The 25,199-nt window shown below is 39.7% G+C and overlaps 1 long non-coding RNA gene across 1 annotated transcript; it reads left to right on the top strand.

Annotated features, from left to right (window-relative positions):
- Positions 1 to 456: 456 nt before the first annotated feature.
- Positions 457 to 3,157, top strand: LOC129557380 (uncharacterized). The gene is made up of 4 exons (XR_008686202.2): positions 457 to 581; positions 1,306 to 1,368; positions 1,459 to 1,486; positions 2,808 to 3,157. It is a non-coding gene; the product is annotated as an uncharacterized LOC129557380 (long non-coding RNA).
- Positions 3,158 to 25,199: the final 22,042 nt, after the last annotated feature.

Genomic DNA, 25,199 nt, shown 5'->3' on the forward strand with positions numbered 1-25,199 from the left:
AAGGAGTCTGGGACTATGATTTGGTCTTTGGCGATCTCGATTTTATGTTCAGGAATTAGCAGATACATAGAATTGTTTTATTACCATTGGAGAATGCTGAGGCGGGTGCTTTATGAAGACTGTTTTTGTTTTGCTTCCCTGGTGAAAAGTCATTTGAGCATTTTGTACCAAGTCCACAAAAAACTGGCCTGATTAAACTCATCAACCAGATTAGATTCTGGGTATCCAAGATTGCTTGCATAATGGGTTGGGCATTTTTGCTAATCCTTGAAATCTTTGATGTGGCTGCTGACTGGGAGCTAGGATGCATTCTTCCCCTCTGGCTCATCAGCTCCCATTCCATGAGTCTCCAGTGTCTGTGCTACTTTATCTCCACAGCTGACTTAGCAGAGATAGGACGCCTCCTGTTCTCTCCTTTCTTGCCTGACTCACTCCCACAGTGTTATTCTCCCCTAGCAACAGGGCAGTGGGCTGAGCAAATGAGGCAGCACCCCCCGCTTGCCAGCTCACCCACTTCTGAAGCTGTCTGTTTATGCAACATTTTGCGCATTCTTTCTCCATCAGATTCTCCCAGTTTCCAGGTACTTATTCAGAGGGGTTCACGTGAGGTCTTTCCTTTCCCTTTGCTTATGTTTCAGCATGGAAGTGAATGCAGTAATAGTATTATCAGTCCATCTTTTTAAGCATTTCTTGGGGATATTATGCTTTTGACATTCACTTTTTGTCTTGTGATATCTCTTGTATTTCTTGCTGCTGCTGCTGCTGCTGCTAAGTCACTTCAGTCGTGTCTGACTCTGTGTGACCCCAGAGACGGCAGCCCACCAGTCTCCCCCGTCCCTGGGATTCTCCAGGCAAGAACACTGGAGCGGGTTGCCATTTCCTTCTCCAATGTGTGAAAGTGAAAAGTAAAAGTGAAGTCGCTCAGTCGCGCCCGACTCTTCGCGACCCCATGGACTGCAGCCTACCAGGCTCCTCCGTCCATGGGATTTTCTAGGCAAGGGTACTGGAGCAGGTGTTTAAATCTCTCCTTTTAATTTAGCTTTTTTTTTTTCTTTTTTTTTTTCTGGTTTATGCTGTCTCTCTGCATCCAGCTAGAAGGTGAAGTAATACTTGTGACTGAAAAGAAGCTCTTTTGACCTAGGATCCTGGTCTCCTACAGAGAGTTAAGGCCTTTCTCATTTGGTTAAAAGTATTTCAGAGAAAAAAATATAGAAATTCAATACTAATCAGTAATTCTGTCCTCCACCCTTTAGAAAAAAGGGATTTGTACTTTGGGGATCAACTTATCTTCTTCCCTTTTGACAGGTTTTGGTAAATGTTCAACTCCAATAATATGTTAACATTTTCAGAGTTGATCCAGGTTAAAAAGTAAGTAGACTGTTTTGTTCTTGTTCTCCTTGGCTCTTTCTCACCATCACCTTTAGCAACTGCCCCTCTCCTATTTCTTTTTCCTACCAGATCAGAATCTGCCCTCTGCTTGTTTCAGGTCAGTATGCTTGCAAGAATTCCAGTTTACTGCTTCGTTAATCACTAATCACTCTCATGTGACATGCTTTGTGAGACAGACTAACTGTTGGCTATTCTCAAAGTATAGCTGTAGTGACAAAATCATTACAAATGTCTTTGGCTACTGTATTCAGAAAATATCTTAAATATATAAGAATTTGGAAAGCAGCTTTATCCTTTAAAGCAGTTTTACTCAATATTGCAGTTGGCTCAGAGACCAAGAAGGGATCTGGGTTTGTCTAATCTGTCTAATCCCCAGCACCAGGATTGTGATGGAAAAATTATGTTGTTTGTTTGCTTGCTTTTTCTTTTTTTGGCCATGCTGCATGACCTGTGGGATCTTAGTTCTCTGATCAGGGATTGAACTGAGGACCTGGCAGTGAAAGCATCGATTCTTAACCACTGGACCACCAAAAAAAGTTGGTTCCACCGCCACTGGAAAAGTTCAGTTTTGAGGGTTGCTGAAGTGGAATAGGTTTGGAGAAGGGCAGAAAACCAGAGGGTAAGGTTATTATAATAGAGGTGGAAGAACTGGGACAGAGAACTCAGAATGAGGGACCATATTTTGTGAGGACTCCAGGTATGTCTTGTGTCAAGGGAAATAAAGGCAGAGGGTTGTAGAGAGTGAGGATTAAAAACAAAGTTACCGGATCATATGGCAGTTCTATTTCCAGTTTTTTGAGGAATCTCCACACTGTTCTCCATAGTGGCTGTACTAGTTTGCATTCCCACCAACAGTGTAAGAGGGTTCGTTTCTCTCCACATCCTCTCCAGCATTTATTGCATGTGGACTTTTGGATAGCAGCCATTCTGACTGGTGTGAAATGGTATCTCATTGTGGTTTTGATTTGCATCTCTCTGATTATGAGGGCGGAGAAGGCAATGGCAAGCCACTCCAGTACTCTTGCCTAGAAAATCCCATGGATGGAGGAGCCTGGTAGTCGGACACGACTGAAGTGACTTAGCAGCAGCAGCAGCAGCAGATTATGAGGGATGTTGAACATTTTTTCATGTGTTTGTTAGCCATGTTTATGTCTTCTTTGAAGAAATGTCTGTTTAGTTCTTTGGCCCATTTTTTGATTGGTTCATTTATTTTTCTGGAATTGAGCTGCAGGAGCTGCTTGTATATTTTGGAGATTAATCCTTTATCAGTTGCTTCATTTGCTATTATTTTCTCCCATTCTGAAGGCTGTCTTTTCACCTTACTTATAGTTTCCTTTGCTCTGTAGAAGCTTTTGATTTTAATTAGGTCCCATTTGTTTATTTTTGCTTTTATTTCCAATATTCTGCATATGATACAGCAATCGCACTCCTGGGCATACACACCGAGGAAACCAGAATTGAAAGAGACACATGTACTCCAATGTTCATTGCAGCACTGTCTATAATAGCCAGGACATAGAAGCAACCTAGATGTCCATCTGCAGACGAATGGATAAGAAAGCTTTGGTACATATACACAATGGAGTATTATTCAGCCATTAAAAAGAATACATTTGAATCAGTTCTAATGAGGTGGATGAAACTGGAGCCTATTATATAGAGTGAAGTAAGCCAGAAGGAAAAACACCAATACAGTATACTAACGCATATATATGGAATTTAGAAAGATGCAAATGATAACCCTGTATACGAGACAGCAAAAGAGACACAGATGTATAGAACAGTCTTTTTGACTCTGTGGGAGAGGGTGAGGGTGGGATGATTTGGGAGAATGACATTGAAACACGTATGTTGTCATATGTGAAACGAATCACTAGTTCAGGGTCGATGCATGTTATAGGATGCTCGGGGCTGGCGTGCGGGGGTGACCCAGAGGGAGGATAAAGGGAGGAGGGAGGTGGGAGGGGGGTTCAGGAGGGGGAACTTATGTAAACCTGGGGTGAATTCATGTCAATGTATGGCAAAACCAACCAATATAATATTGTAAAATAATTTGCCTCCAATAAAAAATAAATTAATTAAAAAAAAAAAACAAAGTTACCATGTCTAAAGAGTCATTACTGTCGACTTGGGAGTTTCAGTTTGGTGAAGGAAATTCATCATTCTACTCTGAGACATAGAACTCTTACTTAGTTATTATTTTGTCTGATGTTTATATAGCTACTTTAGCTTTTGCTTGTTGTAGGTATACTTAGTATATATATTTTCCAGGCTTTTCAACCTTTCATTTTAGGTGTATCACATGCAAACTATATAACATGGCTTCTGATTAAAAAAAAACAACAACTCAGTTTTGTTTTCATTTAGTCCATTTAGCTTTACTATTTTGTCTCTTTTTTTCCCCCGAATTCTCCCTCTTTTCCTTTTTTTTAAAATTACTTCTTATATCCTTTCAATGTAGTTGTTTTATTTTTATTTTTTAAATTGAAGTTTAGTTGATTTACAAGTTGTGTTAGTTTCAGGTGTATAGCCAAGTGGTTCAGTTATACATGTACATATATATACATATGTAGTTTCTTTTTCAGACTCTTTTCTCTTATAGGTAACTATAAAACTTTGAGTATAGTTCTCTGTTCTATACAGTAAGTCCTTGTTGGTTATCTATTTTACATAGAGTAGTGTGTATATGTTAATCCCAAACTCCAGATTTATTCCTCCCCCTTTCCCCTTTGGTATTCCACATATAAGCAATATCATATGATATTCATCTTTCTCTGTTTGGCTTACTTAACTTCGTTTGATAATCTCTAGGTCTGAAAAACAAAAAATCCAATCAGAAAATGGGCAGAAGATCTAAATAGATATTTCTCCAAAGAAGACATACAGATGGCCAAAGGACACATGAAAAGATGTTCACAATCACTAATTAATAGAGAAATGCAAATCAAAACTACAATCAGTTATCACCTCACACTGGTCAGAATGGCCATCACCAAAAGTCTACTAATAATAAATCCTAGAGAGGTTGTGGCGGAGAAGGCAATGGCAATCGACTCCAGTGTTCTTGCCTGGAGAATCCCAGGGACAGCAGAGCCTGGTGGGCTGCCGTCTATGGGGCCGCACACAGTCGGACACGACTGAAGCAACTTAGCAGCAGCAGCAGCAACAGAGAGGGTGTGGAGAAAAAGAAATGCTCCTACGCTCTGGGTGAAAAAGTAAGTTGGTATACCGACTATGGAGATCAGTAGGCAGGTTCCTTGAAAAAGTAAAAATAGAGCCACTATGTGATCCTGCAACCCTACTCTTGGGCATATATCTGGAGAAAAACATAATTTGTAAAGATACAGATATGTGCAGCCTAATATCAATAACCTCAGATATGCAGATGACACTACTCTTATGGCAGAAAGTGAAGAGGAACTCAAAAGCCTCTTGATGAAAGTGAAAGAGGAGAGTGAAAAGGTTGGTTTGAAGCTCAACATTCAGAAAACAAAGATCATGGCATCTGGTCCCATCACTTCATGGGAAATAGATGGAAAAACAGTGGAAACAGTGTCAGACTTTGTTTTTTTGGGCTCCAAAATCACTGCAGATGCTGATTGCAGCCATGAAATTAAAAGACGCTTGCTCCTTGGAAGGAAAGTTATGACCAACCTTGATAGTATATTAAAAAGCAGAGACATTACTTTGCCAACCAAGGTCTGTCTAGTCAAGGCTATGGTTTTTCCCGTGGTCATGTATGGATGTGAGAGTTGGCCTGTGAAGAAGGCTGATCGCCGAAGAATCGATGCTTTTGAACTGTGGTGTTGGAGAAGACTCTTGAGAGTCCCTTGGACTGCAAGGAGATCCAACCAGTTCATTCTAAAGGAGATCAATCCTGGGTGTTCATTGGAGGGACTGATGCTAAAGCTGAAACTCCAATACTTTGGCCACCTCATGCGACGAGTTGACTCACTGGAAAAGACTGATGCTGGGAAAGGTTGGGGGCGGGAGGAGAAGGGGACGACGGAGAATGAGATGGCTGGATGGCATCACCGACTCTGTGGACATGAGTTTGAGTGAACTCCGGGAGTTGGTGATGGACAGGGAGGCCTGGCATGCTGTGATTCATGGGGTTGCGGAGAGTTGGACACGACTGAGCGACTGAACTGAACTGACTGAATGTTCTTTGCAGCACTGTTTACAATAGCCAAGACATGAATGCAACCTAAATGTCCATCATCTGGTTATTTGAATGAATGGATAAAGAAGATACAGTGTATGTATATTGGAATGGAATACAATGGATTATTACTCAATCATAAGAAAGAATGAAATAATTCCATCTGCAATGACATGGATGTTTTTGAATTTTTTTCTAATTCTGTTTTTGCTTGCAAGTTATGCCTTCTCTATTTTTATGTCACTATCAAAGCTACTTTAATGTATATGCTTATCTAAGTTTAAGTTAATCAGTATCCTTATTGTTCTCTGATAAAAGAGACCTCAGAATGCTTAAACTCCATTCTCCTTCCCCTTTACATACTACTGCAGTTGTATTTTATCTCTAGAATGTTTTCTGCCACAAACCAGAGTATTATCATTGGTTTAGACAGAGAATTTTTAAAAATATACTTGCCTATTTACTACTACAATATCTCTGCTCACCATTTGTTTTTACATTAAATCCTTTTGATATTAGACAGTTCTCTTGTCTGACGTACAGTCCTTATAATTCAGTTATCTGAAAAAGTCTTTATTGTACCTCATTCTTGAAAAGTATTTTTTTAGCATTTTATTATGAAGATTTTCAAACATATAGCAAAGTTGAAAGAGTGTTGTAGTGAATACCCATATACTTACCTAGATTCTACCATTATTATTTGAAAAGGATATTTACTGGAAATAGAGTTCCAGGTTGCTGGTTATTTTCTTTCTTTCAGTGGTTTTTATTCTGACTTCCAGTGGCTGGATATCAAGAAGTCAGTCATCAGCCCTAATGCCAATTCTCTGTCGATCTATCTACTTTCTGTGGCTGTTTTTAAAAATTCTTTTCATCTCTGACATTGTTCAGTGATGTGTCTAGTGTGTGTTTGCTTGGGTTTCACTGAGCACCATGATCTGAAGACTGCTGCTGCTGCTGCTTCTAAGTCGCTTCAGTAGTGTCCGACTCTGTGCGGCCCCATAGACGGCAGCCCACCAGGCTCCCCCGTCCCTGGGATTCTCCAGGCAAGAACACTGGAGTGGGTTTCCATACCCTTCTCCAATGCATGAAAGTGAAAAGTGAGAGTGAAGTTGCTCAGTTGTGTCCGACCCTCAGTGACCCCATGGGCCGCAGCTTTCCGGGCTCCTCCGTCCATGGGATTTTCCAGGCAAGAGTACTGGAGTGGGGTGCCATTGCCTTCTCTGCTGAAGACTGATTCAGCAATTTTGAAAAATCTTATCTCTTTAAATATAATTTCTTCTTTATTCTCACTAGTAATTCCTTCTGCAGCTACTTTAAGCTAACTCCTTCACTTAAGATTCTTTGGACTTTCTAAAGCACAAAGAATTAGTGCTGCAAGCCCCACTGAGGACCACCTAGTGAGTCCAACTCCCAGGAGAGTTTTCCCTGCTCTCCCTTTCCTTAGCTTCAAAGATGGGGTGGGCAGGTTTACATACTGTCCTCTTCCTGTGCGGTGGAGTTTAGCTCTTTTTCAGTCTCACTAGGTAGGTGATACCCTGTGGGGCCTCAACTTTATGCAGGGATCTTCTGTCACATTCTTCACCTTGGCAGAACTTGGGCTTCACCACCTCTCTCTCTGCACCACTTTTCCTCCTAGAAGACACAGAAAGGGAAACTCAGTGGCTCTAGGAAGGTACAGGAAACTTCAGGTAATGGCAGATCTGGCATTTCCCTCTTCCTCAGAATTGCTACAAGTTAAGTAACTCACACATAGAGATTCTGGGTGGACCTGGCTGGATAAAATAGGCAAAAGCATCATGACTCATTTCAACGCATGATGATCAGAAAATTAAATCCAAGGAAAGCTTCTTCCAATCAAATGCGGGACCATCTGTGGACATAGATTCTCAGACTTAACTCTCAATTACTTGACCTCATCAATGGTGATGAGGAAAACATAACTTTTAGAAATGATCACTAATGCAGAGATTACAAATAATCATTCACACAGCAAAATAGGGGCTTCCCAGGTGGTAAAGAATCAGCTTGCTATTGCAAGAGCTGAAAGAGATGCGGGTTTGATTCCTGGGTCGGGAAGATCCCCTGGAGGAAGGCACGGCAACCCGCTACAATATTCTTGCCTGGAAAATCCCATGGACAGAGGAGCCTAGCAGGCTACAGTCCATAGGATAGCAAAGAGTCGAACACAACTGAAGTGACTTAGTATGCATGTACAGAGAAATGCGGCTCCATAAATACCAGGTTAATTAGAAATGTTAATTTCTATTCTAGGTAAGCTTTCTAAGCATATGGAAACTTCTTTTTTTCATATCAAGTTGTTTTTGGGGGAACCAGATGTAATCTCAGGACTTTTTTTCATTCTAATTGTTCCAACTGTGTCTGTACTAGCTAAAACTATGCATGTTATTTATAGCAGAGGTTATTTGTGTCATCTTATGAATCATCATCAATACTTGATAGCTTCTGTAAATATTTCAGGATGTAAATTAAATATCCCTTGCCACTTGACTACAATTCTTTTCGTAGCTTATGCCAACTATGTTTTGACCATATCTAAAAAACTTATGCTGTAATTTGTTCTTTTGAAATATATTAGGTATACTTTGGCAGTTAATGAAAAGAGATATGCTTCATGAAGATTTAAGTATTTACATTCTTATATCATCTTAATATATGATTCAATGGAAACGCACACATATGTACAAAGAAGAACTGTAAATGGATCTATGCTTTTTACATTAGGAGAGTTAAGCAAATGATGAAAGTGTCCTACAGCACTGTGTTGCTATTTATACTTCCTAAATCACGTAACTGTAGTGGATTTTAGCTACATTTCTCATGTAACAAGTTGGTAATTAGGAAAACAATGGAAACAGTGACAGACTTTAATTTTTTGGGCTCCAACATCACTGCAGATGGTGACTGCAGCCATAAAATTAAAAGACACTTGCTCCTTGGTAGAAAACCTATGACAAACCTAGTCAGTATATTAAAAAGCAGATATTTTTTTACCGACAAAGGTCCATATAGTCAAAGCTATGATTTTTCCAGTAGTCGTATATGGATGTGAAAGGTGGACCATAAAGAAGGCTGAGAGCCAAAGAATTCATGCTTTCAAACTGTGGTGTTGGAGAAGACTCTTGAGAGTCCCTTGAACTGCAAGGAGATCAAACCAGTCCATCCTAAAGGAAATCAACCCTGAACATTCATTGGAAGGACTGATGTTGAAGCTCCAATACTTTGGCCACCTGATGCAAAGAGCTAACTCATTGGAAAAGACCCTGATTCTGGGAAAAGTTGAAGGCAGGAGGAGAAGGGGACAACAGAGGATGAGATGGTTGGATGGCATCACTGACTCCATGGACATGAATTTGAGCAAGCTCTGGGAGAGGTGAAGGACAGGGAAGCCTGGCATGTTGCAGTCCATGGGGTTGCAAAGAGTTGGACATGACTGAGCAACTGAACAACAACAATTATTTTTATAACCATTATTGTTTGCCTACAAACCCAGTTAGGCAGTAATATCTTATTTTTAAAAATGGTTTGTATATTTAACATTAGATAATTCTTACTGTCTTTTACTGTTTCATCTTGTGGGGTATCATCCTTGTAAACATGTTCAATAAAAGTGAAAGCAAATATGCGAACAAACATGTGAAACTCATTGAACAAAGTGAAACTCTTAAAACATTAACAAATCTCTTAATGATATCCAACTTATTATCAGAGAACCATTTAGACATTGGGCAATATGACTGAATGGGTAATTTGAGCACTATGTATTATTTTAGATATACTTTCTCACATGTGAGTCATGTGTTTTCAAATTTTACTTTTAAATAAATGTTTCTGCTCACTGGAATTTAAGCTCCGTGAGGACAGGGACTTCGTTTTGTTCACCATTAATTTCTAGTTGAGGACATAACTGTCACCAATGTGTTTTTCAATGAACAAGCTAATATATAATTAAAACTAATTCATAGTGGAAAATATTTTCGTAAACAGAAGAAATCAAATGTGGTCTTAATTTCAGTCAGTATTTCTTCAAGACTATTAATATTTATTTAACATGTTTTGTGACTACTGGGTTAGGTGCATACAAATTTAAAGCAAGTGTATTTTCTTGGTGTATTGTTCTTTTCATCATTACATAAAGGCTTTCTTTGGAGAAAGAAATGGCAACCCACTCCCATATTCTTGCTTGGAGAGTTCCACGGATAGAGGAGCCTGATGAGCTACAGTCCATGGGGTCGCGACCGAGAGACTAACACTTTCACTTTCAAAGACGCTTACTGTGAAGTAATATCTTTTTTGATGTTCGTCTCTGTCTGATATTGCTATGCTGGTTTCTTCCTGCCCTCGTCCCCTCTCCTGTCCACCTTCTCTCCCTCTCTCCTCCCCTTTCTTTCCCTTTACCTGTTCTTCCTTCTCTTTCCTTCTCTCCTCCTCTTCTTCCTCATCCTCATCTTCCTCTTCTTTCTAAGTATTTGCCTGGTGTCTTCTTTCATCCTTTTATTAATTTATTCTTGACATTTTTGAGCCATTGTAGATATGTTTATAAAAAGCACATAGCTGGGCTTTGCTGGTCTGTTCTTTAAAATCTTGTCTGGGAATCTTCTCCTTTATAGGGTTATTTGTTTCATTACACAGTTACTTTGATTACTAGAACACTGGGCTTATGTGTCTATATCTCATGGCTTTTATTTTTGCTTTCACTTTCTGCTTCCCTAATCTGGGGCTTCCCTGGTGGTTCAGAGGGTAAAGAGTCTGCCTGCAATGTGGAGGACCAGGTTCGAACCCTGGGTTGGGAAGATTCTCTGGAGAAGGAAATGGCAACCCACTCCAGTATTCTTGCCTGGAGAATCCCCATGGATAGAGAAGCCTGGTGGGCTATCATCCATAGCGTCGCAAAGAGTTGGACACGACTGAGCGACTTCACTCTCTTTTCCTAACTTATCTTGGAAAGACTGAGTTTTCTTTATTCCTATACCCCATTCCAACTACCAATTTGGAAGGTCTATATTTTATTTTATTTTATTTATTTATTTTTTTGTAGTTAATTTAATTTTTATTGGAGGCAAATTATTTTACAATATTATATTGGTTGGTTTTGCCATACATTGATATGAATTTGCCCCGGGTTTACATAAGTTCCCCCTCCTGAACCCCCCTCCCACCTCCCTCCTCCCTTTATCCTCCCTCTGGGTCATCCCCGTATGTCAGCCCCGAGCATCCTATAACATGCATTGACCCTGAACTAGTGATTCGTTTCACATATGACAACATACGTGTTTCAATGCCATTCTCCCAAATCATCCCACCCTCACCCTCTTCCATAGAGTCCCAAAGACTGTTCTATACATCTGTGTCTCTTTTGCTGTCTCGTATACAGGGTTATCATTTGCATCTTTCTAAATTCCATATATATGTATTAGTATACTGTATTGGTGTTTTTCTTTCTGGCTTACTTCACTCTGTATAATAGGCTCCAGTTTCATCCACCTCATTAGAACTGATTCAAATGTATTCTTTTTAATGGCTGAATAGTACTCCATTGTGTATATGTACCAAAGCTTTCTTATCCATTCGTCTGCAGATGGACATCTAGGTTGCTTCCATGTCCTGGCTATTATAAACAGTGCTGCAATGAACATTGGAGTACACGTGTCTCTTTCAATTCTGGTTTCCTCGGTGTGTATGCCCAGGAGTGCGATTGCTGGATCATATGGCAATTCTATTTCCAATTTTTTGAGGAATCTCCACACTGTTCTCCATAGTGGCTGTACTAGTTTGCATTCCCACCAACAGTGTAAGAGGGTTCCTTTCTCTCCACATCCTCTCCAGCATTTATTGCATGTAGACTTTTGGATAGCAGCCATTCTGACTGGTGTGAAATGGTATCTCATTGTGGTTTTGATTTGCATCTCTCTGATTATGAGGGATGTTGAGCATTTTTTCATGTGTTTGTTAGCCATCTTTATGTCTTCTTTGGAGAAATGTCTGTTTAGTTCTTTGGCCCATTTTTTGATTGGGTCATTTATTTTTCTGGAATTGAGCTGCAGGAGCTGCTTATATAATTTGGAGATTAATCCTTTATCAGTTGCTTCATTTGCTATTATTTTCTCCCATTCTGAAGGCTGTCTTTTCACCTTACTTATAGTTTCCTTTGCTGTGCAGAAGCTTTTGATTTTAATTAGGTCCCATTTGTTTATTTTTGCTTTTATTTCCAATATTCTGGGAGGTGGGTCATGGAGGATCCTGCTGTGATTTATGTCGGACAGTGTTTTGCCTACGGTCTCCTCTAGGAGTTTTATAGTTTCTGGTCTTACATTTAGCTCTCTAATCCATTTTGAGTTTATTTTTGTGTATGGTGTTAGGAAGTGTTCTAGTTTCATTCTTTTACAAGTGGCTGACCAGTTTTCCCAGCACCACTTGTTAAAGAGACTGTCTTTTCTCCATTTTATATTCTTGCCTCCTTTGTCAAAGATGAGGTGTCCATAGATGCGTGGATTTATCTCTGGGCTTTCTATTTTGTTCCATTGATCTATATTTCTGTCTTTATGCCAGTACCATACTGTCTTGATGACTGTGGCTTTGTAGTAGAGCCTGAAGTCCGGCAGGTTAATTCCCCCAGTTCCATTTTTCTTCCTCAAGATTGCTTTGGCTATTCGAGGTTTTTTGTATTTCCATACAAATTGTGAGATTATTTGTTCTAGTTCTGTGAAAAATATCTTTGGTAGCTTGATAGGGATTGCATTGAATGTATAAATTATTTTGGGTAGTATACTCATTTTTACAATATTTATTCTTCCAATCCATGAACATGGTATATTTCTCCAACTATTAGTGTCCTCTTTGATTGCTTTCAGTAGTGTTTTATAGTTTTCTATGTACAAGTCTTTTGTTTCCTTAGGTAGATATATTCCTAAGTATTTAATTCTTTTCGTTGCAACAGTGAATGGAATAGTTTCCTTAATTTCTCTTTCTATTTTCTCATTATTAGTGTATAGGAACGCAAGGGATTTCTGTGTGTTGATTTTATATCCTGCAACGTTACTGTAATCATTGATTAGCTCTAGTAGTTTTCTGGTAGAGTCTCTAGGGTTTTCTGTGTAGAGGACCATGTCATCAGCGAACAGTGAAAGTTTTACTTCTTCTTTTCCAATTTGTATTCCTTTTATGTCTTTTTCTGCTCTGATTGCTGTAGCCAAAACTTCCAGAACTATGTTGAATAGTAGTGGTGAGAGTGGGCACCCTTGTCTTGTTCCTGACTTTAGGGGAAATGCTTTCAGTTTTTCACCATTGAGGATAATGTTTGCTGGGGGTTGGCATATATAGCTTTTATTATGTTGAGGTATGTCCCTTCTATTCCCACTTTCTGGAGGGTTTTTATCATAAATGGATGTTGAATTTTGTCGAAGGCTTTCTCTGCATCTATTGAGATAATCATATGATTTTTATTTTTCAGTTTGTTAATGTGGTGTGTTACGTTGACTGATTTGTGGATATTGAAGAATCCTTGCATTCCTGGGATAAAGCCCACTTGGTCATGATGTATAATCTTCTTAATATGCTGTTGGATTCTGATTGCTAGAATTTTGTTAAGGATTTTTGCATCTATGTTCATCAGTGATATTGGCCTGTAGTTTTCTTTTTTTGTGGGGTCTTTACCAGGTTTTGGGATTAGGGTGATGGTGGCCTCATAGAATGAGTTTGGAAGTTTCCCTTCCTCAGCAATTTTCTGGAAGAGTTTGAGTAGAATAGGTGTTAGCTCTTCTCTAAATTTTTGGTAGAATTCAGCTGTGAAGCCGTCTGGACCTGGGCTTTTGTTTGCTGGGAGATTTTTGATTACAGTTTCAATTTCCGTGCTTGTGATGGGTCTGTTCAGATTTTCTATTTCTTCCTGGTTCAGTTTTGGAAAGTTGTATTTTTCTAGGAATTTGTCCATTTCTTCCAGATTATTCACTTTATTGCCATATAATTGCTGATAATATTCTCTAATAATCCTTTGTATTTCTGTGTTGTCAGTTGTGATCTCTCCATTTTCATTTCTAATTTTATTGATTTGGTTCTTCTCCCTTTGTTTCTTGATAAGTCTGGCTAGTGGTTTGTCAATTTTATTTACCTTCTCAAAGAACCAGCTTTTGGCTTTGTTGATTTTTGCTATAGTCTCTTTTGTTTCTTTTGCATTTATCTCTGCCCTAATTTTTACGATTTCTTTCCTTCTACTGACCCTGGGGTTCTTCATTTCTTCCTTTTCTAGTTGCTTTAGATGTAGAGTTAGGTTATTTAGTTGACTTTTTTCTTGTTTCTTGAGGTGTGCCTGTATTGCTATGAACTTCCCCCTTAGCACTGCTTTTACAGTGTCCCAGAGGTTTTGGGTTGTTGTGTTTTCATTTTCATTCATTTCTATGCATATTTTGATTTCTCTTTTGATTTCTTCTATGATTTGTTCGTTGTTCAGCAGCGTGTTGTTCAGCCTCCATATGTTGGCATGTTTAATAGTTTTTCTCCCATAATTGAGATCTAATTTTACTGCATTGTGGTCAGAAAAGATGCATGGAATGATTTCAACTTTTTTGAATTTACCAAGGCTAGATTTATGGCCCAGGATGTGATCTATCCTGGAAAAGGTTCCATGTGCACTTGAGAAAAAGGTGAAATTCATTGTTTTGGGGTGAAATGTCCTATAGATATCAATTAGGTCTAACTGGTCTATTGTATCATTTAAAGATTGTGTTTCCTTGTTAATTTTCTGTTTAGTTGATCTATCCATAGATGTAAGTGGGGTATTAAAATCTCCCACTATTATTGCATTATTGTAAATTTCCCCTTTCATACTTGTTAGTAATTGTCTTACATATTGCGGTGCTCCTATGTTGGGTGCATAAATATTTATAATTGTTATATCTTCATCTTGGATTGATCCTTTGATCATTATGTAGTTTCCTTCTTTGTCTCTTTTCACAGCCTTTGTTTTAAAGTCTATTTTATCTGATATGAGTATTGCTACTCCTGCTTTCTTTTGGTCTCTATTTGCATGGAATATCTTTTTCCAGCCCTTCACTTTCAGTCTGTATGTGTCCCTCGTTTTGAGGTGGGTCTCTTGCAGACAACATATATGGGGGTCTTGTTTTTGTATCCATTCAGCCAGCCTTTGTCTTTTGATTGGGGCATTCAACCCATTTACGTTTAAGGTAATTATTGATAAGTACGATCCCGTAGCCATTTTCTTTATTGCTTTGGGTTCGAGTTTATACACCCTTTCTGTGTTTCCTGTCTAGAAAAGATCCTTTAGTATTTGTTGGAGAGCTGGTTTGGTAACGCTGAATTCTCTCAGCTTTTGCTTGTCTGTAAAGCTTTTGATTTCTCCTTCATATTTGAATGAGATCCTTGCTGGGTACAGTAGTCTGGGCTGTAGGTTATTTTCTTTCATCACTTTAAGTATGTCTTGCCATTCCCTCCTGGCCTGAAGAGTTTCTGTTGAAAGATCAGCTGTTATCCTTATGGGAATCCCCTTGTGTGTTATTTGCTGTTTTTCCCTTGCTGCTTTTAATATTTGTTCTTTGTGTTTGATCTTTGTTAATTTGATTAATATGTGTCTAGGAGTATTTCACCTTGGGTTTATCCTGTTGGGGACTCTCTGGGTTTCTTGGACTTGGGTGATTATTTCTTTCCCTATTTTAGGGAAGTTTTCAACTATTATCTCCTCGAGTATTCTCTCATGGTCTTTCTTTTTGTCTTCTTCTTCTGGGATTCCTATGATTCGAATGTTGGAGCGTTTAACATTGTCCCAGAGGTCTCTAATATTGTTCTCATTTCTTTTAATTTGTTTTTCTTTTTTCCTCTCTGTTTCATTTATTTCTACAATTCTATCTTCTAGCTCGCTTATCCTGTCTTCTGCCTCTGTTATTCTACTGTTTGTTCCCTCCAGAGTGTTTCTGATCTCATCTATTGTATTATTCATTGTATATTGACTCTTTTTTATTTCCTCTAAGTCCTTATTAAACCTTTCTTCCATCTTCTCAATCCTTTTCTCCAGGTTATTTATCTGTAACTCCATTTTGCTTTCAAGATTTTGAATCATTTTCACCACCAAAATTCGAAATTCTTTTTCATGTAGATTCCCTATATCTTCCTCTTTTGTTTGTGTTGGTGGGCGTTTATCTTGTTCCTTTACTTGCTGGGTATTTCTCTGCTTCTTCATCTTGCTTATAATGCTTTGCTTGGGGTGGCCTTTCCCTCTTTTGGCCGTTTGTGGAGTTCTCTTTATTATGTAGTTTCCTTGCTGTGTGTGGGGTTGGACAGGTGACTTGTCAAGGTTCCCTGGTTATGGAAGCCTGTGTCGGTGTTCTGGTGGGTGGAGCTGGATTTCTTCTCTCTGGAGTGCAATGAAGTGTCCAGTAATGAGTTATGAGATGTCAGTGGGTTTGGAGTGACTTTGGGCAGCCTGTATATTGAAGCTCAGGGCTAGTTTCCTGTGTTACTGGAGAATTTGCGTGGTATGTCTTGCTCTGGAACTTGTTGACCCTTGGGTTTAGCGTAGGTATGGAGACGTTTGATAAGCTCCTATCGATTAATGTTCCCTGGAGTCAGGACTTCTCTGGTGTTCTCAGGATTCGGGCTTAAGCCTCTTGCCTCTGGTTTTTGGTCTTATTCTTGGAGTAGTCTCTAGATGTCTCTATCTGTCATTTCCAAGGTGGTTCCCTCTGTTTTAGCTTCTGTCTGCTGGTCTCTTCAGTGTCTAATTTCCGCCCTGGTACTAGGGCGTGGGTGGACACTTTTTAAGGCTCAGTTGTTCAGTCCTGTTCTGGGAAGGGAGGAACGCTGCAGTCGATTATCTCTGGCGTCTGTGGGGAGTGCTCACAGCGTCTTGGCCACACTGGGTTTGCCCCCGCTCACAGCACGTATGCTGTCCCAGTCTACACTGCACAGGCTCTAGGTTGCTCTGCCAGGAACTGTCCGAGGCCAGCACCGGGTTGTATGCACTTCCCAGGTCTGAGCGGCTCAAGTTCAGGTTCTCAGGTACTCCACAAAGGCGCAGACTTGGTTGGGCCTGCGTTTTGTGCCTTCCCCAGTCCGAGCAGCTCAGGGGACCAGGTGTTTGGCGAGCGCGGTCTCTGAGACTTATCACCTCCCCAGTCCCCGCCACTCAGTTTTCTGGGTGTACAACCGGCGCACCTTCTCAGGGGGATATCGACCGGCCCGAGCCCAAGAAGTCCTGAATAGCAACAAGCCTGCCTGCAGTTTGTATCGGATGCCTTTCTGGGGCCGTGGTTGCCCGCTCCGGCTCTGGCTGCGCTCCCTGCCTGTCTCGGCGGGGAATGGGGGATGGGCCGACCGCAGCCGGCTCGTTCTGCTCAGTCCTTTATTCTGTGAGCGGGGCTGGCCGAATCGTAGGTTAGAGCTTTCCGCCTTTTCGTGGGGAAGCTATCCCACAGTCTGCTTTGCTCTCCCCAGTTCTCTCAAATTGTTCTCGCGGCATTCAAGCCCAGTCCTCTCTCTAAGCAGTTCAGCCGGCTCCTCCCTGCCCAGCCCCCGCTTGCTAATGGCATATGCAGGCGTCTGCGCTGCTTCTCCGCTGGGAGTTACTGTTTGGCGGGTAATCTGTGGGTTTTAAAAAAATCTTAAAAAAAAAAGAGGGTTATGTGGCCCTCTGAGCTTCCAAGGCTCACCACAGATTCGCCAGTGAGAATGTTTCCTGGTGTTTGGAAACTTCTCTCTTTTTAAAGCCTCCCTTCCCGGGACGGAGCTCCGTCCTTACTTCTTTTGTTTCGCTTTTTATCTTTTATGTTTTTTCCTACCTCCTTTCGAAGACAATGGGCTGCTTTTCTGGGTGCCTGACGTCCTCTGCCAGCATTCAGAAGTTGTTTTGTGGACTTTACTCGCGTTCAAAAGTTCTTTTGATGAATTTGTGGAGGAGAGAGTGGTCTCGCCGTCCTATTCCTCCGCCATCTTGTTCCTCCTCTCTGGAAGGTCTATATTTTATTTCTGACCTTTAAAGAGTTGATCTTAAAACATCTTAACATCAACACATGACTTAATATGATTTAATATTAATTAGTAGCTTTATAAGAGAAGGAGATGGCACCCCACTCCAGTACTCTTGCCTGGAAAATCCCATGGACGGAGGAGCCTGGTGGGCTGCAGTCCATGGGGTCGTGAAGAGTCGGATGACTGGAGCGACTTAGCAGCAGCAGCAGCAGCAGTAGCTTTATGCTCATAGCCTTAGATACATATTAGCTTTCTTCTCTCATTCCAACTTCCATGGTTATTTTATTACTTTTTAAATAATATTTTTATTTATTGTTATTTAGTAACTAAGTCCCGTGCAACTCTTTTGCGACCCCATGGACTGTAGCCCACCAGGTTCCTCTGTCCTTGGGATTTCCCAAGCAAGAATAGTGGAGTGGGTTGCCATTTCCTTCTCCAGGGGATCTTCCTGACCCAGGGATGGAACTTGAGTCTCCTTCACTGCAGATATATTCTTTGCACTGAGCCATCCTTATTAGTCAATGTTTGTTTAGATTTACAAATAACTGCTCATCAATGCTTCACTTTTCTTCTCCTTGAAGCACATGTCTTTTAGTTTGAACCATAAGAAATTGTCATTTTTGTGCATAAAAAATGGCTGAATATCAGACATTTCATGTGGTTCAATCTAATAGTCATTTCTCGGAAAAATTGTGGGCAGTAAACTTTTTCAATTTAAAAATCTAAAAATGTTTTCATTTCACCATCACTTATGTATAGCAATGTGTATCCTCTGCCGCTGCTGCTGCTTAGTCACTTCAGTTGTGTTCGATTCCGTGTGACCCTATGGGCTATAGACCGCCAGGCTCCTCTGTCCATGGGGATTCTCCAGGCAAGAAAACTGAGGTGGGTAGCCATGCCCTCCTCCAGGGGATTTTCCCACCCAGGGATTGAATCTGCACCTCCTGCACTGCAGGCAGATTCTTTACCTCTGAGCCACCAGGGAAACCATGTGTATCCTCTGCTTGGGTTATTTTCCTTCATTGCTTCAAGATGTCTCTTTGCCTTCTGGTATCATCACTGTTAATAAGAAGTCTACTGTCATTCTAATCACCATTTATTCACAGATAACTTATCTTTACTTTCTTATTCCTTTATAACTGTAATTTGGAAAGTTTTCTATAACGTTTCTGGGTGTGGATATTTTTATTTGTTTTTAACTTCAAAGAATTTGCCCTTCTTTTCTAGATGTTTTCAGTCAGATTTTTTTTAAAATTTTTTTTGTTAATTTATTTTTTATTGGAGGCAAATTATGTTACAATATTATATTGGTTGGTTTTGCCATACATTGACATGAATTCGCCCCAGGTTTACATAAGTTCCCCCTCCTGAACCCCCCTCCCACCTCCCTCCTCCCTTTATCCTCCCTCTGGGTCATCCCCGCATGCCAGCCCCGAGCATTCTATAACATGCATTGACCCTGAACTAGTGATTCGTTTCACATATGGATGGCAACATACGTGTTTCAATGCCATTCTCCCAAATCATCCCACCCTCACCCTCTCCCACAGAGTCCCAAAGACTGTTCTATACATCTGTGTCTCCTTTGCTGTCTCGTATACAGGGTTATTATTTGCATCTTTCTAAATTCCATATATATGCGTTAGTATACTGTATTGGTGTTTTTCTTTCTGGCTTACTTCACTCTGTATAATAGGCTCCAGTTTCATCCACCTCATTAGAACTGATTCAAATGTATTCTTTTTAATGTTTTGGCCTGTTCATTTTCTGTTTCTAATCTTTTCCTTATGGTTTTCGTTCCTTCATTATCTCCTTTAAGTATCTTATTATACTTCCTTGTAGTCCCTTTCATACTGTGTATAATCTATATTTTGGGAGTGCTTAATTTTCCTTTTGACTACATTTTCATAATCTCTTCCATTGTGTCTTGATTTCTCACTGAACTTATAAATGATTTTCAGCTATGGTAACTTCCCCACCTCCATTCCTCCTCCACTTTCCTGGACTTTTCTTAAATCCTTATTTTTAAGGTATTCCCAAAGAATGGTTTCACATTTTTTAGGATGCAAAAAGTGCTTTTTATATCATCAATTTTTATGTCAGTATCAATTGCATGGTTTGTGGTGTCTTAATCATGCGGGTGTTACACACTTAAACCCAACATCTGTGTTAATGGGTACCTTGCATTTTGATTTCTCACAGTTGATTTCCTTTTCGCTCAAGGCCCTGGAGAGGTGGCAATCTTTTTAACTGCTTTTACAGTTAGGTGGAAGGAGTTACTTTAGTCTCTTCATGGAGGAGGTAGTTCTTCAAGGCTCCATGATTTACCTGGGAAGTCCCACTACAGGTCGACATTCTATCTCTGGTCCCCATAGAAGCATTAATCCTGAGCCTCTGTTGTCTGCGATTGAAATTGAAGCTGCTGTTGGGTCCTCTCTCCTCTGGCTTTGATTTCTGTTTACCTGGCACAATGGGGATTTTCTATTTTTTTCTAGAGTGGTTATGTTTTATCTATTTTGTTTTTGCTACATTTTATTCATTTAGTTATGGTCCATTTCTTGGTTTATGCTTATGTTTCTTTGTTGCCTTTTAATTTTGACCTTTTTTTTGTCACTTCTAACTGAAACTCTAACATTCTTTGTGTGATATATTTTAAAATAAGCTGTATTATCTTACAAATTTGGTATAAATTTAATTCACAATACTTGTAGAACAACTTCTCTTTTATACAGATACCTTTTGTCTTGTATTTACGTTAAGTGCATGTATTCTTACAGTTGTGAAAATCCAGTTTGTTGAAAATTGCCCACCATGAGATGGAGAACTTTCTCTAAGAAAGTAGACACAGATTATTAAATGATAAACTTTCTTCTCTCATTCTTATTAGTTTAGAATGCTGAAATTAAGAATTTTGAGGATATCAGTGTCCAAAGGTTAATGTAGGATTTTTAAATTAAGACATTCTAGAATAATCAACCATTTTCATTCCTTTTTACCTCTTATTCTCCTCTTATATATTTCAAACAACAAAAAGTAAATCAACCTCTCATCTTGCAAGATTATTAGGTCTTAAAGGTGTTATTTACTTGGATAAATATTTGTTATTTAATTATATATTATTTTTCAGTGGAGATAGCTCATTTTTATAAGAAATGATAAATTGGGATTAATTAATCCTACTGTTTGTACTAAGTATATTTTATTTATTGGGTCTTTTGAGAATTGACAATTTGTTCTATTTTTATGAAAATAGAACATCTTTATATAAATTAGAAGAAATAGGTAAGTAAAGTAACTTTTATAGCATAGCAGAACATTTACTGTAGATGCACACAGACAGACACACACACACAGCCATGCCATGCCATCGACATCATTTTCATTTACTTTTTGTTTTTTCTGGCAACAGTGGAACATGCCCTGACAATCCACCTTCCATTATAAATATTTTAAAAACTAGGCAGGAGAGAGTCATCTCTTAACCACAGTCATATAATGTAATGAAGGATACACACAGCTGCAGCAACACTCTGTAATTACTTAATTTGTTTTTGACAGCCCCCATTTGCAGAGGTGAGGAAAGTATGACCCACACACGAGTAAGGGTTTTACGTATACCCGAATTTGTTTGTCAGTTGTGAATATTCACACATTTTCTTGGAAAATGACACAAATTATGGGGCAGGAAATCAAAACAAATGTCACACTTTTCCCAGCAGAGAAAGAGCTCAAGATGATGTTTGCTGTCAATGAAAAGCTGAAGCAAAAACTCAAGCCAGCGTCTCCTCACCAAGAAGAAGTAAATTAGGCAGCTTGTGGCATTAAAGTGGGAGTGTGAGTTAAGAATGTAGGTCTTGCTCGTCAGATGGAAGAGCTTATTTTAATGACTAAATGGAGCCTAGAACAGGCCACCATATTTATCCCAAGTAACTTTCATAATAGTTATGTGTTGAGTGGTGTAATGGCTCTTTCTGTGGTTTTTGTAACTCAACCATGGGCATTCAGAGTGATCCCCATTATGCACTTCTTAGGTAACTAGTGTTGACCTACATAGGAGGGAGGTGGATGGGGCTGTGGGATGTTTCCTGGATCCCCTGAGACATGTCCTGAGTTGTCTGGAACTGAACACTTTACAGGGACTGGTCTTGAAGTGGAATTAGGGCAAGATGAAACCCAACGATCAGAGATAAGTGACTGAGATCTGATCTCTTTTGAGGAGTATGAGAAGTCTCCTCCTACCCCAGCTGGAAGTTGCAGTGGTGATCCAAAACAACAAAATCAAACAGTTCTGTAAAGGAATGATGGAAACCTTACAAAGTGGGGAACACAGAACAATGAAATAATTTGACTTATCTCAGAGTTATCAGTAGTCAAAACTATGCTTTTCAACGCAGTAATTGGGCCTGATTAAGAGGATGTCTGTCACCTTATGAAGATGGGATAATTAACACCTTACATAAATCAGAGTAAGGAACTATAATAAAGGGTATATTATTAACATCATATTGAGAAACTAGGCAGAGCTCTGGACTTATTTACCTGATAGAAATATGACAAAGTGGAGTTAAAAATCTGTCTGTACTTTCCTTGTCTCCAATTTTCTTGGTTCTTTTTGGTAATAGGATTCCAATACATAAAACTATATGCAAATATCATAAGTAGTAATTGAAGGCAGAGTTACATGTGATCTGAGCTTCCCAGGTGGCGAGTGGTAAAGAATCTGCCGGCCAGTGCAAGAGATGCAAGAGATGCAAGAGACGAGGGTTCACTCTCTGAGTTGGGAAGATCCCCTGGAGGAGGAAATGGCAACTCCCTCTAGTATTCTTGTCAGAAAAATAGCATGGATGGGGAGCCTGGTGGGCTATAGTCCATGGGTTACAAAAAGTCGGACATGACTGAGTGACAGCATGCACACATGTGATCTAGTTAGCTCACTGTGAAGAAAGCTCTTGGGATGAGTTTGGGAAGATTTGTTCCCTGCAGAAGGAGGTCATGAGGGGAGGAATTTGAGTTATAAAAAGAGTCAACTTGATGTTGTAGAGAGCTCCTAGAGATGCTTATCTGTAATTGCTCCTGTGTCTTTGATCAAAATCATGAAGTTACATATTCACATTATCTTGTATATTCTACTCAACAGGCAAGAATTAAGCCAGGGAAGAAGCAGATATTTCCCCTCAGGTGTCCTGAGTACTTTGGTCCAAGGTCATTGTCATCAGACAGCCTGAGACTAAGGTTGCTTTTTCTGCCCTTCCCAGCACCCCATAGCCTAAGGCTTCCAGAGCAGACCATGGAGTCAGAATTATGCTTGATCCTGCTTAAACACAAAGGAGGTGTTTAACAGTAGGGTACTGAAGTTTGTGGGCATCTTTGTCCTTTCTTATATCATTTTATTTCAGTTCTCAAGGTCAGTCTCCCAAAGAGCACCCTTTTAAGCTACGGTACTTAAGGCAGTACTCATCTTTCTCTACTGTCCTCTCCAAATGTTATTTGATGTTTTCACTAGTGGACACATTTATACACACTTACTTGAACTTTGGAGAGTGATTTTACTTGATAAATCTCAGCACCTCGTCTGTTCTTGGACTTCTACAGGCAAGAATACTGGAGTGGGTTGCCATTTCCCGCTCCAAGGGGTCTTCCCAATCCAGGGATCAAACATGCCTCTCTTGCATCTCCTGCATTGGCAGGCAGATTCTTTACCACCAGTGCCACCTGGGAAGCCCTGATAAATCTCAGCACCTTAATATATACCTATAAGGATTGATCTGAAGGCACTGGCAAATTATAGATGAATGTATTGAAATCAAAGTCCTATGGCCCCTGATTCATTTTGTTTTTTTCTCTCTCTCACATTAGAAACATGTAAACTGATTGCTTACAACTTCAGTTCAGTTCAGTTGCTCAGTTGTGTCCGACTCTGTGACCCCATGAACCGCAGCATGACAGGCCTCCCTGTCCATCCCCAGCTCCCGGAGTTCACCCAAACTCATATTCATTGAGTCGGTGATGCCATCCAACCATCTCATCATCTGTCATCCCTTCTCCTCCTGCCCTCCATCTTTCCTAGAATCAGAGTCTTTTCAAATAAGTCAGCTCTTCGCATCAGGTGGGCAAAGTATTGGAGTTTCAGCTTTAGCATCACTCCTTCCAATGGACACCCAGGACTGATCTCCTTTAGGATGGACTGGTTCAATCTCCTTGCAGTCCAAGGGACTCTCAAGGTTCTTCTCCAACACCACAGTTCACAAGCATCAATTCTTCGGCAATCAGCATTCTTTATAGTACAATTCACGCATCCATACATGACTACTGGCAAAACCATAGCCTTGACTAGATGGACTTTGTTGACAAAGTAATGTCTCTGCTTTTTAATATGCTGTCTAGGTTGGTCATAACTTTCCTTCCAAGGAGCAAGTGTCTTTTAATTTCATGGCTGCAGTCAGCATCTGCAGTGATTTCGGAGCCCAGAAAAATAAAGTCTGACACTATTTCCACTGTTTCCCCATCTATTTCTCATGAAGTGATGGGACCAGATGCCATGATCTTAGTTTTCTGAATGTTGAGTTTTAAGCCAACTTTTTCACTCTCCTCTTTCACTTTCATCAAGAGGCTCTTTAGTTCCTGTTCACTTTCTGCCATAAGGGTGGTGTCATCTGCATATCTGAGGTTATTGATATTTCTCCCAGCAATCTTGATTCCAGCTTGTGCTTCTTCCAGCCCAGCGTTCCTCATGATGTACTCTGCATATAAGTTAAATAAGCAGGGTGACAATATACAGCCTTGACATACTCGTTTTCCTATTTGGAACCAGTCTGTTGTTCCATGTCCAGTTCTAACTGTTGCTTCCTGACCTGCATACAGGTTTCTCAAGAGGCAGGTCAGGTGGTCTGGTATTCCCATCTCTTTCAGAACTTTCCACAGTTTATTATGATCCACATAGTCAAACGCTTTGGCATAGTCAATAAAGCAGAAGTAGATGTTTTTCTGGAACTCTCTTGCTTTTATGATGATCCAGCAGATGTTGGCAATTAGATCTCTGGTGTTCTTTCTTTTTACACAGCATTATTTAATGCTAGATTATTCCTGAATGTGTATAAATCCTTTTTATGAAACTGAGAACTGCTAGTTAAATTAGGTAAATCTAATTTATAAAAAGTAATCCTGGATGAATTCAAGGTGGAAAGAATTAACTGAAGGAAGAAAATACTAAAATAAAGACAAATATAGGCTACTGGAAATAAATTATTTGCATTTGAAACTTTGAAAATATCTTTTGGCACCATTTATGCTCCCTTCATTTTCCTTTTTTACTTTTATTTCTTCTGTTGTTATTTGAAAGGGTAATTTATGATCATGATAACTAAATAATATAAAGATATATAAAGAAAACTTTCATGATATCCCTCTCTCAGCTGGTAAAGAATCTGCCTGCAATGCAGGAGACCTGAGATCCCTGGGTTGGAAAGATCTCCTGGAGAAGGGAAAGGCTACCCACTCCAGTATTCTGGCTTACAGAATTCCATGGACTGAATAGTCCATGGGGTCTCAAAGAGTTGGACACGACTGAGTGACTTTCACTTTCAATAGCCTAGAATAAGTGTTTTTTTCATTCCTTTTTGTGATCCATACTAAGATATATATGCATATATAT

This window comes from Moschus berezovskii, chromosome 7 (assembly GCF_049115385.1).
Source record: "Moschus berezovskii isolate FMDL1 chromosome 7, NW_MosBer_1.0, whole genome shotgun sequence".
Taxonomy (NCBI): domain Eukaryota; kingdom Metazoa; phylum Chordata; class Mammalia; order Artiodactyla; family Moschidae; genus Moschus; species Moschus berezovskii.